Below are 12,501 nucleotides of genomic sequence, written 5' to 3'. Positions count from 1 at the left end.
AGATATTTACACAAATCTTTCCACAATTCCTGTGGCCTTTGGTAGCATTGCATTTGCATGACTTCACCACTGTGGCTGGTTTGTGCTTTCTCAGCAGCATTGCCTGCAACAGGGAGAAATCCTGGCTATTCCCAGTAGTTCTGTGTCTCCCACCCTCAGATACAGTCATACCAGTGTATGTTTAATAGAAGTTATGTTAATGCAGGAGTTCCTGTCCAGTTTCCCAGGGATGGTACAGGAAGTTTCCCAATTCATCTCATAAATGCAAAAAGAGAAAAATGTTATACTTGAAGACAATATTGGTCATTTAGATCCTGAGGGAATATCAAGGGATATGAAAGGGAGAAGGATGCTTCTGAAAGGTTACTGAAGTCAGGCAAACATAAGGAAAAGTGCAAAACAAAGATTTTGCATCAAGAACTCACCTTATACTTGCCTGCCCTCCTGCCATCACAGCATGGTGGGAAGCTCAGTGAATGGAGAGAGTGTCTCCAAGTGAATGGGCTACTGAATAAGAACTTGGCTACTGGGCCTCCATCCCCTGCTGCCCTCGCTGGGGACTTCCAGCAATCGCTCTGGTCTGTCTGTACCTCATTTTCTCAATCTAATAAAGGGACGTTGCTCAACCTTGCAAAATGCTTTGAGTCAGTGCACAAAAACTGTTGTGTTAGGAACAAGGAATTTCTTCACTGAATGGGAGTATCAGGTCACTCAACAGACAGGCTGCCAGTTGAGGAAACAAAGCCACGATGTCTTACAGGTCAAGGTGGTCTTGTCCCTTCTCACTATTGCAGCTGTGGCAGCCCTGGCTTCTCCAGTGTTAGGAGATGTCTTTAAAAGGGAGGTTGCATCCTGGATGCTTCTTACATGTGATTTGAGGAGGGAGACTAGTGAAGGAGAGCACACGCCACAATGCATAAGCCTCAGCTCTGTTGCTGTGAACTGCGCAGGGCAGGTAGAAATTGATTAAAATTGCATTCAAAGCTGTGCTGCATCTCTCTTCCCCACTCTGGCTGAGCCTCAGGGAGATACAGCCCAGAGGCAGAAGTAATAGCAGATTCATTTGCAGGAGTTTAACACTTGCTATCAGAACCAGTGTGCAATGACATAAGGCAGAAGCATAACCACAGACAACTTGTAAAAATTCCGCTTTGTCCCTCACAAGTGAATCCATAATTAAAACTGCAACCCTAGTCCACTGTATTTATCCAGCAGAAGGACTCACCCCCTCTACCACTTGAGTCAGCAAGTTTCTCTATTTGCAGCAATCCTTTACTTTGACTTTCCTTCATTATTAATAAAACAATTTTAAACTCTTCAATGTGTCTAAATGGTGTTTCAAATTATATTTTCCAGGGGGAAAAAAAAGATAGTTGAGTGTTCAGGGGAGAACACTTAGTTATATTATAGTTCAGCCTGAGAGACTCTGGTGACTCTTAGAAAGTGTTGAAATTACAGGTTCATGACGTACACAGTGTTGAAACACCATGTTTCTGCAACACTTGGTCCAACGCGAACTTGCAATTTCAACACTTCCTAGGTCTTTTGTAAAACCTCATAACTGACCAGAACAAATGTAAATTCCCAAAAAGTCTAAAGCAATGTGCTGCACAATAGAGAGACTGGAAAACCCATTTAATTTCCAGTGCTGCTACCCTTACACAGGATAATCATTCTCAAAGTATGTTTAATTTGTAAAAAACCTGTCATCCAGGATTAGCTACTCTCACAGCAAAATAGTGGTCTCAAGGCACAACTGGTCTGATCTGAAATGGTAATATCTGTATTCCTCCAACTTGTTAACTTTTCCCTTGGTGTCACAAAAAAATCCATCAGGAAAGTACCTGCCTCAGCCTAAGCAAAGGACATTCACCAGCAACCTCCAAAATGTGCTGTCCTGGAGCTTAGCAGAGACCATAATAACAAAATGTTAAACACAGGGATAAAACCTTCTTGACCAAAGGGAATCTGCAATTTCAAAACACAGCAGAATTTGATATTTAAAAATACACTATGGCATTATTTCAAAATACCATTTGTTAAACAAGCAGGAGGCAGGAGAGCCGGCAGAATCAGGGCTTACACAGTGCTTTTATGGAAGATGAGAAGAGTACAGGATTTGTCCTCAACAGGTTACACTTAGCTCATTCAATTTCATTAAAAAAAGGAAAAGAATTGTCACTCAGGGGAGACACTCAGAAACAGCTTTATGCCCCAGCTCCTGTAAGCAGCTTGGATCAGGAGACTCCTGAACCTGAAGCCATCAGAGATGCAGCCAGCTGGAGCACTTAGCAGGATGAGGGTGCCCCAGTTCCTGCTCCTGTAAGCAGACAGGGGACCATCCATGTGTATCACCACTCAGGCATGGGAAAGCAGTCAAGTGAAATAAACCCTCAGGCTGAAAGTCCACACAAAAGCCAGGTCTCATGTGGAGGCTAAGTGGGACTGGATGTGATGTGTGCCTGCTGGAGGAGTCCGGGAGGAGTCCCAACACCAGCACATACCCTCTTGAGCACTTACACAAAGCACCCTCCAATAATGAAGATGAAACAGGAGTTTACCAATGCATTTCTTTTTATTTACCTGGCTGTATTTTGAATATTTAATGCTAATTTTAGTACTTGGGCACTTGGAAAGGGATAACACAGAATAAATATGTTGTGTGTATTAGGCTGTAAATATAGAGTCCCTTACATACCAGGCTGGGTCTTTTTGCATCAATCAAAGCTGGAATGACAACAGAAACAGCAGTTTTGATGTTATATACGACTAAAGTTTTCATTTATTTTTAGAGAACATAATTTCTTAAGATAGCAGAGAGCTTACTTGGAAAATCAGGATAAATGATTACAAAAGTCTCTCTTCTCCACAACCACTTACAGAAGCTGCTTTTTTTTTTTTTTTTTTGGACCATTGCAGTGTGCTGCATACTAGGAAGAAGGTACTTAGGACAGGATTTATTCGTAGCTGTGAGCCAAAACACATATTGCCTTAGACAAGAGTCAGTATTATCACAAAGAACCATGCTGGCTGGGGTTTAATGAAATTGGACCTGGGTGTCAGATTTTAGCTTGGTAAAGTTAGCAGCTGGGATGAATTGGACCAGAAATGTGCTGTGTAACAGGATTTCACTGGCATTCTTGTGAAAAAAAAAAAAAAAAAGTATGTGGAATATGTCATGCAAACAGTTGACAGTGTAGCTGCAACACCAAACATTAAATAAATAAATTCCATACGTAACACAGGCACAGAAAAACTTTTCAAGAAAGTGCCTCAGAGCTGCATAGCCTCGCATCTATAAATCTCCATTAAATCAGTTTGAGCAGGGCGAGTGTTAGAGACAGAGCTGCCAGAAATAGCTCTTTTCCTGCAAGATGTAGAAAAGATTACAGCTGAGATTGAGACCGTGGGGTGGGGAGGGAAGGCAGGGGAGGGGTGGGGGAGAAAAGAGGCAAATGAGTTGAGCTGGAGGAGGCAGGGGAGCTGTGAAAGGCATCTCATAAAAGTCCCATTTGTTGGAAGGCTGCAGGAAGTGGAGGCAGCTTTGGCACACGTGTCCATGGTGCTAAATTAACTGTTAACACAAATAATCAAAGTGCAAGGCCCATCAAGCCGCTGGCGCCAGCGAAATGAGGGAGAGGCCAGGTCAGCGCTGCCTCTGGAGTGAGCCGGCTAGCAGGTGGAGACCAACCAGGGACCCAACAGGATGGAAGTGCTTACAGAACACACTGACCCACTGACAGAGGAAAACATGGCTGCACTCCTGCTTTCCAGCTATTGTGTGCATAATGTCTTCTGTGTGTATTTTTATTTTGTATCTATTTATTATATTAGATGTAATTTTTTTCCTATTTTATTTCTTTTTTTTTTTTTTTAAGAAAAAAAACCTTTCTTTCACAGCACTGAAGTGCTTGGACACCCCAGGCTGAGTTGTAGTACAGTTCAGCCTTTATTTGGCAGCATTGGTGGAGGAATAGCTGAACAGGACAAAGGAAGAGTTCAGGCACAAAAGCACTGATTGCCCTCCAGCACTACTCTTCAGAAGGAAAAACTGCCCTTTAGAAAGAGATCTGAGAAATAATGTGGGCAGGGGTATTTTTACCCGGTTTGTTCTCTTTCACTGTCAGAGAGTCCACAGCCCTATTCTGTACTGCAGGTATGATGCAGATACTTCAGGAGGTGTCATGGCATTGCAGCCACCCCAGCAGTGAAGCACACAAACCCACCGCAGCCCATGCTGCTCTGCACAGAGCAGAGAGAGGCAATGTGGTAGTACTTGCTCCCTCTGAGTAGGACTAGACTTGTAAGCAAGCAGGACTTCTCCTACAATCACTTTGAATATGCTGAGGTCCACTGAAGGTCTCAAAGGATCTCACTGTTTCGTGCTGTGAAAACACAAATTGTTCCAACTATCGCCCAGCTCCATTCTCAGTGAGATGCTCGCTGGAAAGGATGCCTGGGGAGCAGTTTCCGCCACACCAAAACAGCAGGAGTTCTGTGCTGAATTCATTGGTTGCTTCATCCAGCAACCAATTCAGCTCCCTGACACAAGACAGCTGTAAACCCACTTTAACTGCCCCGTAAAGCCAGGTTTACAATGTAGTGGTGAATCAGGCCCTGGAATCACCGGGATCTTTCGCCTCCTTGCCCAGGTACAATACACAGAGCTACACACTCTAACGAATCACACATATATCATATAAATGTGCTACATACATACATGTTCACATTACACACTTTGGTCTGGTGTGGCTCTTGTTGGATATGCATGCATTCTCTACAGATACAGTTGTGGGCACTTATATTTACCAAAAAAAAAGAAACCCACTTGCAGTTATAAGGTGTTACAATAGAAAATGTGGATCATTGCTTAGCATAAAATTTGCTCCAGAAAACAAAACGCAGAAATGAACACTCCTGCTGAACCAAATTACTAGTACTTATCATTACTTAAGATATATAATGAATAATATGATACAAAAAGGTATAGTTTCATAGAATCATAGAATGGTTTGGGTTGGGAGGGACCTTAAAAATAATCTAGTTCCAGCCCCCCTGACACAGGCAGGGTCACCTTCCACTAGACCAGGTTGCTCAAAGCCCCATCCAACCTGGCCTTGAACACTCCCAGGGATGAGGCATCCACAGCTTCTCTGAGCAACCAGTTCCAGAGTTGAAAATTCACTCTCACAGTGGAGAATTTTTTCTTACTATCCATCTAAACTGATCCTCTTTCAGTTTAAAGCCATTCTCCCTTGTATCACTTGTAAAATGTCCCTCTCCAGCTCACTTGCAAGGCTCCTTTAGGTACTGAAAGATCACAATAAGGTCTCCCCAGAGTCTTCTCTTCTTCAGGCTTTTCAACCCCAATTCTTTCGGCCTTTCCTCATAGGAAAGGTGCTCCAGCCCTCTGATCATCTTCATGACCCTCCTCTGGACTCCAACAGATCCATATCTATTCAGTAAGGATAAACATCTTCTGAGCATCTAAACTTTAATCATGTCTTTAATTCATACCTGAAAGTATAAAATTACCATGTAGCTTTAAAAAATCTCATTAATTTTTTCTCAGACAACAGAGAGCAAAATGCCCAAGAAAAATATGGAGAAGGTGAGTATACAGTAATCTTATTATAGGGCATAGTGAAGAATCTGCTAATAACTAAAATTAAAAACAAAAACCGTCATTAAGTGTGGCAGAAATATTCACACATCTCATAGAAACAATGTTTTAATGAGGTTTAAATCTAAAGAAATTATATGTAATCTTCCCTACATGCCCCAGGGTCACTTTGACATCTATCAGATATGAACTCTCTGGTAAATCCAAAGATGTATCACAATTCTAACAGTAATTTAGACCAGCACCTTTAATATAGGCGATCATCCTTAGTTAATGTTGTAAACTTTAACTGATCCATGGCCAGCTGCATGATCTGTACGAAGAACATTCAGGAACGTTAGCAGCACATGTTTGATGTGATCCAAGGAGCAGGTATAAAGATAATTTGCCCCTAAGTCAGATTTGTGTAGACTTTTACAGGACAGGAAAATGTAAGATCTCTCAGGAAAAGAATTGGTTAGAGACACAGAGACAGAAAAACAGACAAAGAGAAAGAAACAAAGCCAGAGGAAATAATACTGCCATAGGCCAAAATTACTTATTATTACCCTCTGCCCTCTTCTTAATAAGGGTTAAACCAAATTCACTGAAACCTTCCATGTGTAAAAGTCAACTTGACACAGACAGAAGTTTTCTACAAGGGGAATGGACAAAGTTACAAAAACACTGAGAGCTGTGACTTACACTAGAGGTTAGGTGGCCTCTGTTGGACGAGGTTTATCAGATTTACCTCTGTGGACACCCTATGGGCCCCTTTAAAGATCCCATTGTATGTGAGTGGGTGGGTTGATGGGTGGGCGGGTGAGTGCTTGTGTGTGTCATGGCAGATGGCAAGTGCTATCACAGCTACCAAATTAATGGAAAAGTTACAATTGCTCTGAAAAATGGAAGCCAAGTACTTCCTGAGTAGGCAGGAAAAGGGTAATTGAAAATTTTAAAGACTGGAGAATCTCTGTTAATTGAATAAGAAATTAAACAAATTAAATAAAATGTGTATGTTTAAGAGCCCCTTTTCTGATCCTAAGCCAAATTAGAGAAAGAATGTCATTGTTAACAGTTTGATAAAAACTATTGGAGATATAAAGAAACCAAGCCAGAAAAACAAAGTACCAGACATATAAAGATGAGATCGCTCCAAACACATGAAGACTAAGTAAGAGCTAACTTGGCTCCTGTCCTACAACTCATAAATCCAGTCAAAATTTGGTTTTGGAGTTTTCAGGGTATATTATAGATAGTGCTAACTATAATGTTAGGCATTCAGCCATAGGATAGGTTGAATGGTTATCCCTTTTCCCATACACTCATTTGTAAAGACACCCCAGCCTTGCTCCCTGTGGTCAAACCTTGCGGTAGGGCTCTCCACAGTATTTGTCTCTCTTCTATGTCTCCTGCTGGTTGTGCGACCTATTGAAGCATGACACTGTTTCACTTTGGCCCAGGTTTTCTTCCAATGAATATTCTGGCATGAGAAGACCAGTCCAACAAGAATTTGGGACGTAACTGGTCCAAAATCCTGTGAGAAAAGATGGGCATGGAGCAAGAAGATTTCCCATGAAGTGATGCGACGGGCGTATATTCCTTTGACCCTGCTGCTGATTTACACCAGTGTGGTATAAGAATGACAACCCCTGCCCTCCTTTAATGTTTATATTTCTAAATTGTTCATCCTTTCAACTGTCAGGAAGGAATTCCTCCTCCCCACTGCTCAAAGCAAAGACAACAAGAACTAGGCCCGCAATTCTGTGTGAGAGAAGGAGAACAAAAATTCCTGCTCCTCTTTACAAGGACCTTAGACAAAATCACTCAGGAGATTGCTGTAGATCCAGACTGGGAAGAAAGCAAATCACTCCTTAATACATAGGAAAGAATGTCTTCTAGCCTGAAAGAATAAAGGTTAGATAAAAGGGTAAAGTGAGCGTGGGCCCATTTGAAAACCTTAGCCTGGGATTCAGAGGGGTTTTTAATAACTATTATCTAATATCAGGAAACTTCCATCAACATCTGTACAGGAAAAAAATAGAAATTATCATTCAACCATACAGTTCTTAACAAGACTCAAAATATTCAGAATAGGAAATATCAATACAGCAAGACATCCAAAACTATAATAAACAAGGAAGAAAGAAGCAGTAAGAGTTTCCCAGACGCAAAGAAGTAGGAAGGCACAAAGTATTCTGTGCAGAAGTAAATTCTTCCCACTCCTCATTGTTGATTTAAATAACTTCTGTGTACCTTTTACAAGATCAGTTCTAAATTCTCAAGAACCCAGAGCTGTAATTGGAGAACACACAGTGTAAAAGGCCAGTTCACTTGGGAAAAATCTGTGATTTGGCCCTTATCTTCTATACCAGTAATGAATACCTAATCTGTGCAAGAAAAGAGTCATAAGTCCCATATGACACCAACATTGTGTAATGTCCATCTGCAATGAAAGCTCTTAGGTCACTGGCAGCCAAGGTCCTGAAGCACAGGGGTGCACGGACAGCAGAATTGGCACAATTTGAGATAAAGGCCATTTACCAACACACTTTCTGGAGAACAAACAAAAAATAGAAGGTTTCTGATGATTATTTCTGTGTTTAATTTCCTTTAGTCATTCTCCAGACAGTATCACTGAAGCCTCTTCCTCAACAGGGTACTACAAGACCTGTGGCCTCCTGTTACAAACAAGTGGATGCAGCAGCACACACCCCAAAATTCATGTTTGTTGAAATTGGAAGTTCTCACACTTACATTAAATCCTTTCACTCAATTTCTCCAAACAAATGTCAGTTCTTACAACACACCATCCAAGGCAAGAAGATTTCCAGATCCAATTCCAAGCAAATTTTTGCCAGCACACTTCTACCATTCCAGAAATGGAGCAGCAGAGCAGTCAGAACCTTTAGCTGATGCAGAGAGAAGCAAAAGCCAAAGTGAGATGTCTGCTCAAAAGGCAGCTTCTGTCCCAGCACAGAGAGAGATGGATATACTCCACAGTACGCTGACTTAAGTTCTTATTTTCCCAGGTCCTGCCCGACTGTGAACTGCATTTCCCAGCAAAAGTTTGAAAACTGTTTGCGTTTGACTCACAGGAAAACACAGCAGAATGGATTTGATGACGAAAGCTTTCCCCTTGTTCTGAAATGGGTTGACAAGGACAGGCTACAACTTTCAAAAATTACCATTTCCAGCTCAGCCACATATGAGTACACATAAGAATAATGAACTTGATTTAACTTTGACTTCTTGTATCTTCAGCAGAAGTCCAAATAAAAAAATAATCACTGAGAACGGTCACTAAGACTCTGTTTTCTAGAGTTGAGTAACATGGCTGTTCCTCTGGGAATTTCAGAAAGGCTGACTGCAAACCACCATTTTTTAAATTTCTTTCTTCAGAACTGGCAATTCTGTAACTACTGACAAGCAAATCCAAGAACTGCCTGTTTCATAACCTAGGTGTCCACCTACACTAACCTAATGTGGTTTGCTGTCTTTGGTTTCCAGGCTACATGTGATCCTAGACTAACACAATAGGCAGTACTTAATATTGCCCAAGTGGCCTTAAATAATCCTTTCATTTTCAGTTGCCATTAATCCATGAAAGAAAAGAAGAGGCTGTCTGAACTAGCACTTTCTCAGTTTGTTCTATCATGAACTGGTTTTTCTCAATGGAATTTTACACAAGCAGTAAAGATAAGTATGCCAGGAGACGAGGAGGGGAAAAGAAACAGGCTTTTTTCTCCTGAGGGGTTTTACTCTTTCCTCATCATTTTCTGCATGATATAGCTCCTCTTTTCATTGCCCAGCTGGGAATCCCAGAGGCCAGAGGCAAATTTTCCCTTTGGTCTGGGAGCATTCATGATGGATTCTTGTTTTAAGAAGAGGTTATTAGTTGTTTGCTCTTGAGTATTATATCATCACCATTACAGCAAAGCTGGTCTCATTCTAAATTTCGTTTATTCTTTGGCACTCACAAGATATCTTGGGTTACACAGCTAACATCCCTTTACGTGCCAAAGTCAATGAAACCCTTTCCATTGGCTCCAATGGTGGCAGATGAAAAGTTGCAAAGGTGCTGAAAAAATGATCTCTTTAGGGCTTAATTCTGTTTCCACTGGTAAAATTCGCTCTGACTTTGACAAGAGTTACTTTAAGTCCACTGATTTAAGTAGGTTTTTAGAAATCATGAAACTATTCAACTATCATATAAACTTCTGCTTGATAAGGAATGCTCACATACCTTGAAGTCTGTTTATGTTGTACCTTGTTAATAGAAGCTATCTCTTAAAAATGTCTTGGCTACTATTTACATTTTCACTGCTTATAACACAGTTCATATAAGTTCCTGTAGAAATAGCAAAAGATGTGATATTTAGAAGAGATCTCCAGTTAAGAACAGTATCTAGTTCAATTTTTAAAATACCATTGTGTTTCCACATTCTTGATAAATAATGGAACATTGTTAATCCTGATCCGAAATTCAACTAGTGAGGGCTTTTTATTTATATATCATCTTCTACAGCCATCTTTAGTCCCATTTTTGTCTGCTTCACGGTTTGGGAAAGTATAACCTAGTCTCCTCTCAGCACTTAACTTCCCAAGGCTCATACAGCAAGCAGAATATTCCTTTGATGCTTCTCCAGCTTTGTAATAACATTGATGTGCAGGAAAAGATCCATTATTCAAAAAGACACTGTAGTAGCCGTACGCATGGATTAAACATCATTTTCCTTTTTTTCACTAAGTCTTTTACTTAATAAATTAAGACATTTAATCACACACACAGAAAATCAATCTTCTATATACTTAGGGTCTGGATAGGAGGAGCTTTCCTCTTTGTTTTCTTTTTTTTGTTGTTGTGCCTAAAGGATTACTCTCCCCATCCCAAAACAGTTTGTGTTATCTTGTATTAACTTCAACAAGTTCAAGAAACTACAACCAGAAAACTCTCCATGTTCAAAGAAGAAAAAAGGCATCTTTTATCTTATCTGTTCCACACGTACTTTTAATGCTGAGTCTGACATCATTGCTGGCTAAACCTTAAGAGCTGCCAGAGAACTAGCAAGTTCACTATGGTAATGAGCTTCAAAAAGTAAGTTACCAAATCTCTGCTTACAGATGTCAATATCGAAGAGTTTGAAAATTCAGAGTGTTACCTGATATTTCTCAGAATACCAATTTTAACATTTCCACTCTCCATTTCTTTGTCATCTTTATTTGCTCCTGAAACAGAGAACTCCTATTCAAATGATCAGGTTTAATTTGTGAAGAGTTTCAGATCCAAACACAGTTAAAACCAACCTATCTGATTTCAAATTGTTTCAAAACTGCTCTGTAGACCTGATAAAATTAACCCTCCCTTCAGTTCTGGTCCCACCACCACCATCTGGGACCAGAGATTCTCACATTCCAATACTTTGATTCATAGTTTGCAAAAGAAGAGAAATTAAAAATAAACTTTACACAAATATTTCAACAGCTATTTTAAGATGTTCTACACATCTCTAGGTTGGCCATATGCAGCATGGGTGATCTAGCTATGCCAGTTACTTAGATAGATTGTCTAAATTTATTAACCACCTAATTTTTGTAGGCAACGTCAAGTATTGATGCCTGATGCTTGGGAGTAAGTGTTTCCACAGAGAAAGGGTTTGCCATACCTTTGAATTTTCTCCTCAAGGTTAGCAGGATGAGGTCATTAAGGGAAATCTGTGTCCTGTTATGCATAACAGAGCACTCCCATCTGCTTTCTCTGCCTTTGCACAATATTCCTGTTCTTACACATGTAATGCATACTGCAGGAGCCACCAGCCAAGTATGTCTTGTGTGTTTACATCCCAGAGGATGTTTGGACAAAACTTTAAAATGTGAGCACCTGCCATTACACACAACAACAACAAAAAAGTAATCAGCTTTTGAACACCCACTGAAATGTTGGGATCATCAGAGGTGCCAGCAAGCAATCACAAGGTTACATCTTACACTCTTCCTTGGGCTGTGAGACAACCCCACGCTCTTGTGCTGTCTTCCACCAAGTGCTAAGGCAAAGCAGAAACACTGGCACAAAGCCTGCAAAGGCAGAACTAACAGCAGCCTCCAGGGCAATTGGGATGGCACCACAGCAGAACAGCAGGTGTTCAGCTTTTCTTCTCCCACCCCACCACAAGAAGCTCAATTTCTGTCTTTTTTTTTTTTTTTTTTTTAATTAGTCATGCTTCATCTTGACTTTATGTTTGTTTTGAGGAAAAAGGCAACAGCCTAGTCAGGGCTTCAAATACTGCCATTATATGCCACAAGTGGGAAGGATCTGGTTAGTCGGTTGGAGAGGGAGCCGCTTGGGAGGAGAGGAGGCAAGAGGGAGTACAGACAGGAGAGAGAAGCAGGATGGTTACCTCTGGGCCCCTCAAGGCTATTATACAAGCTCCTCTGCTCTCTCTCTAAGCACTATGACTTCTCTAGGTATTAAATAGGGTTGTTTTGTTTTCTTCAAGCTAGGAAGAGTCCTGCCACATATTTGATATTAGAATTTCTCTCTAGTGGTTTGCAAGTATTTGATCCCCTAGGGCTTGTGATGCTGGATCCACTAATGATTCACACAATGGCATTAATGTCATTCATGGATGAAACCACATTTCCTTACCCTACAGGGTGAGAGCAAGATGGGAAGACTGTGGCTAACATTAGGAAGGGACTGGGTGGGAAAGAAAAATTGAAGTATTCAGGTCAAAAGACAGTGGGTGGCTAAGTAAAAATCCATGATTTCTGATCATTCTGGAGGTGGGGTGAACAATAGAGATTTCACCCTCAAACGCCTGAGGACCCAGCACTATAAAAAAAAATAGACAATAAATGACCCCCCCAGTGAGCAATTTAAAACCATTCCCTTTGAAAAC

This window comes from Corvus moneduloides, chromosome 1, assembly GCF_009650955.1.
Source record: "Corvus moneduloides isolate bCorMon1 chromosome 1, bCorMon1.pri, whole genome shotgun sequence".
In the NCBI taxonomy this organism is placed as follows: Eukaryota; Metazoa; Chordata; class Aves; order Passeriformes; family Corvidae; genus Corvus; species Corvus moneduloides.
The sequence above is the reverse complement of the archived record's forward strand: the minus strand, read 5'-3'. Positions refer to the sequence as shown.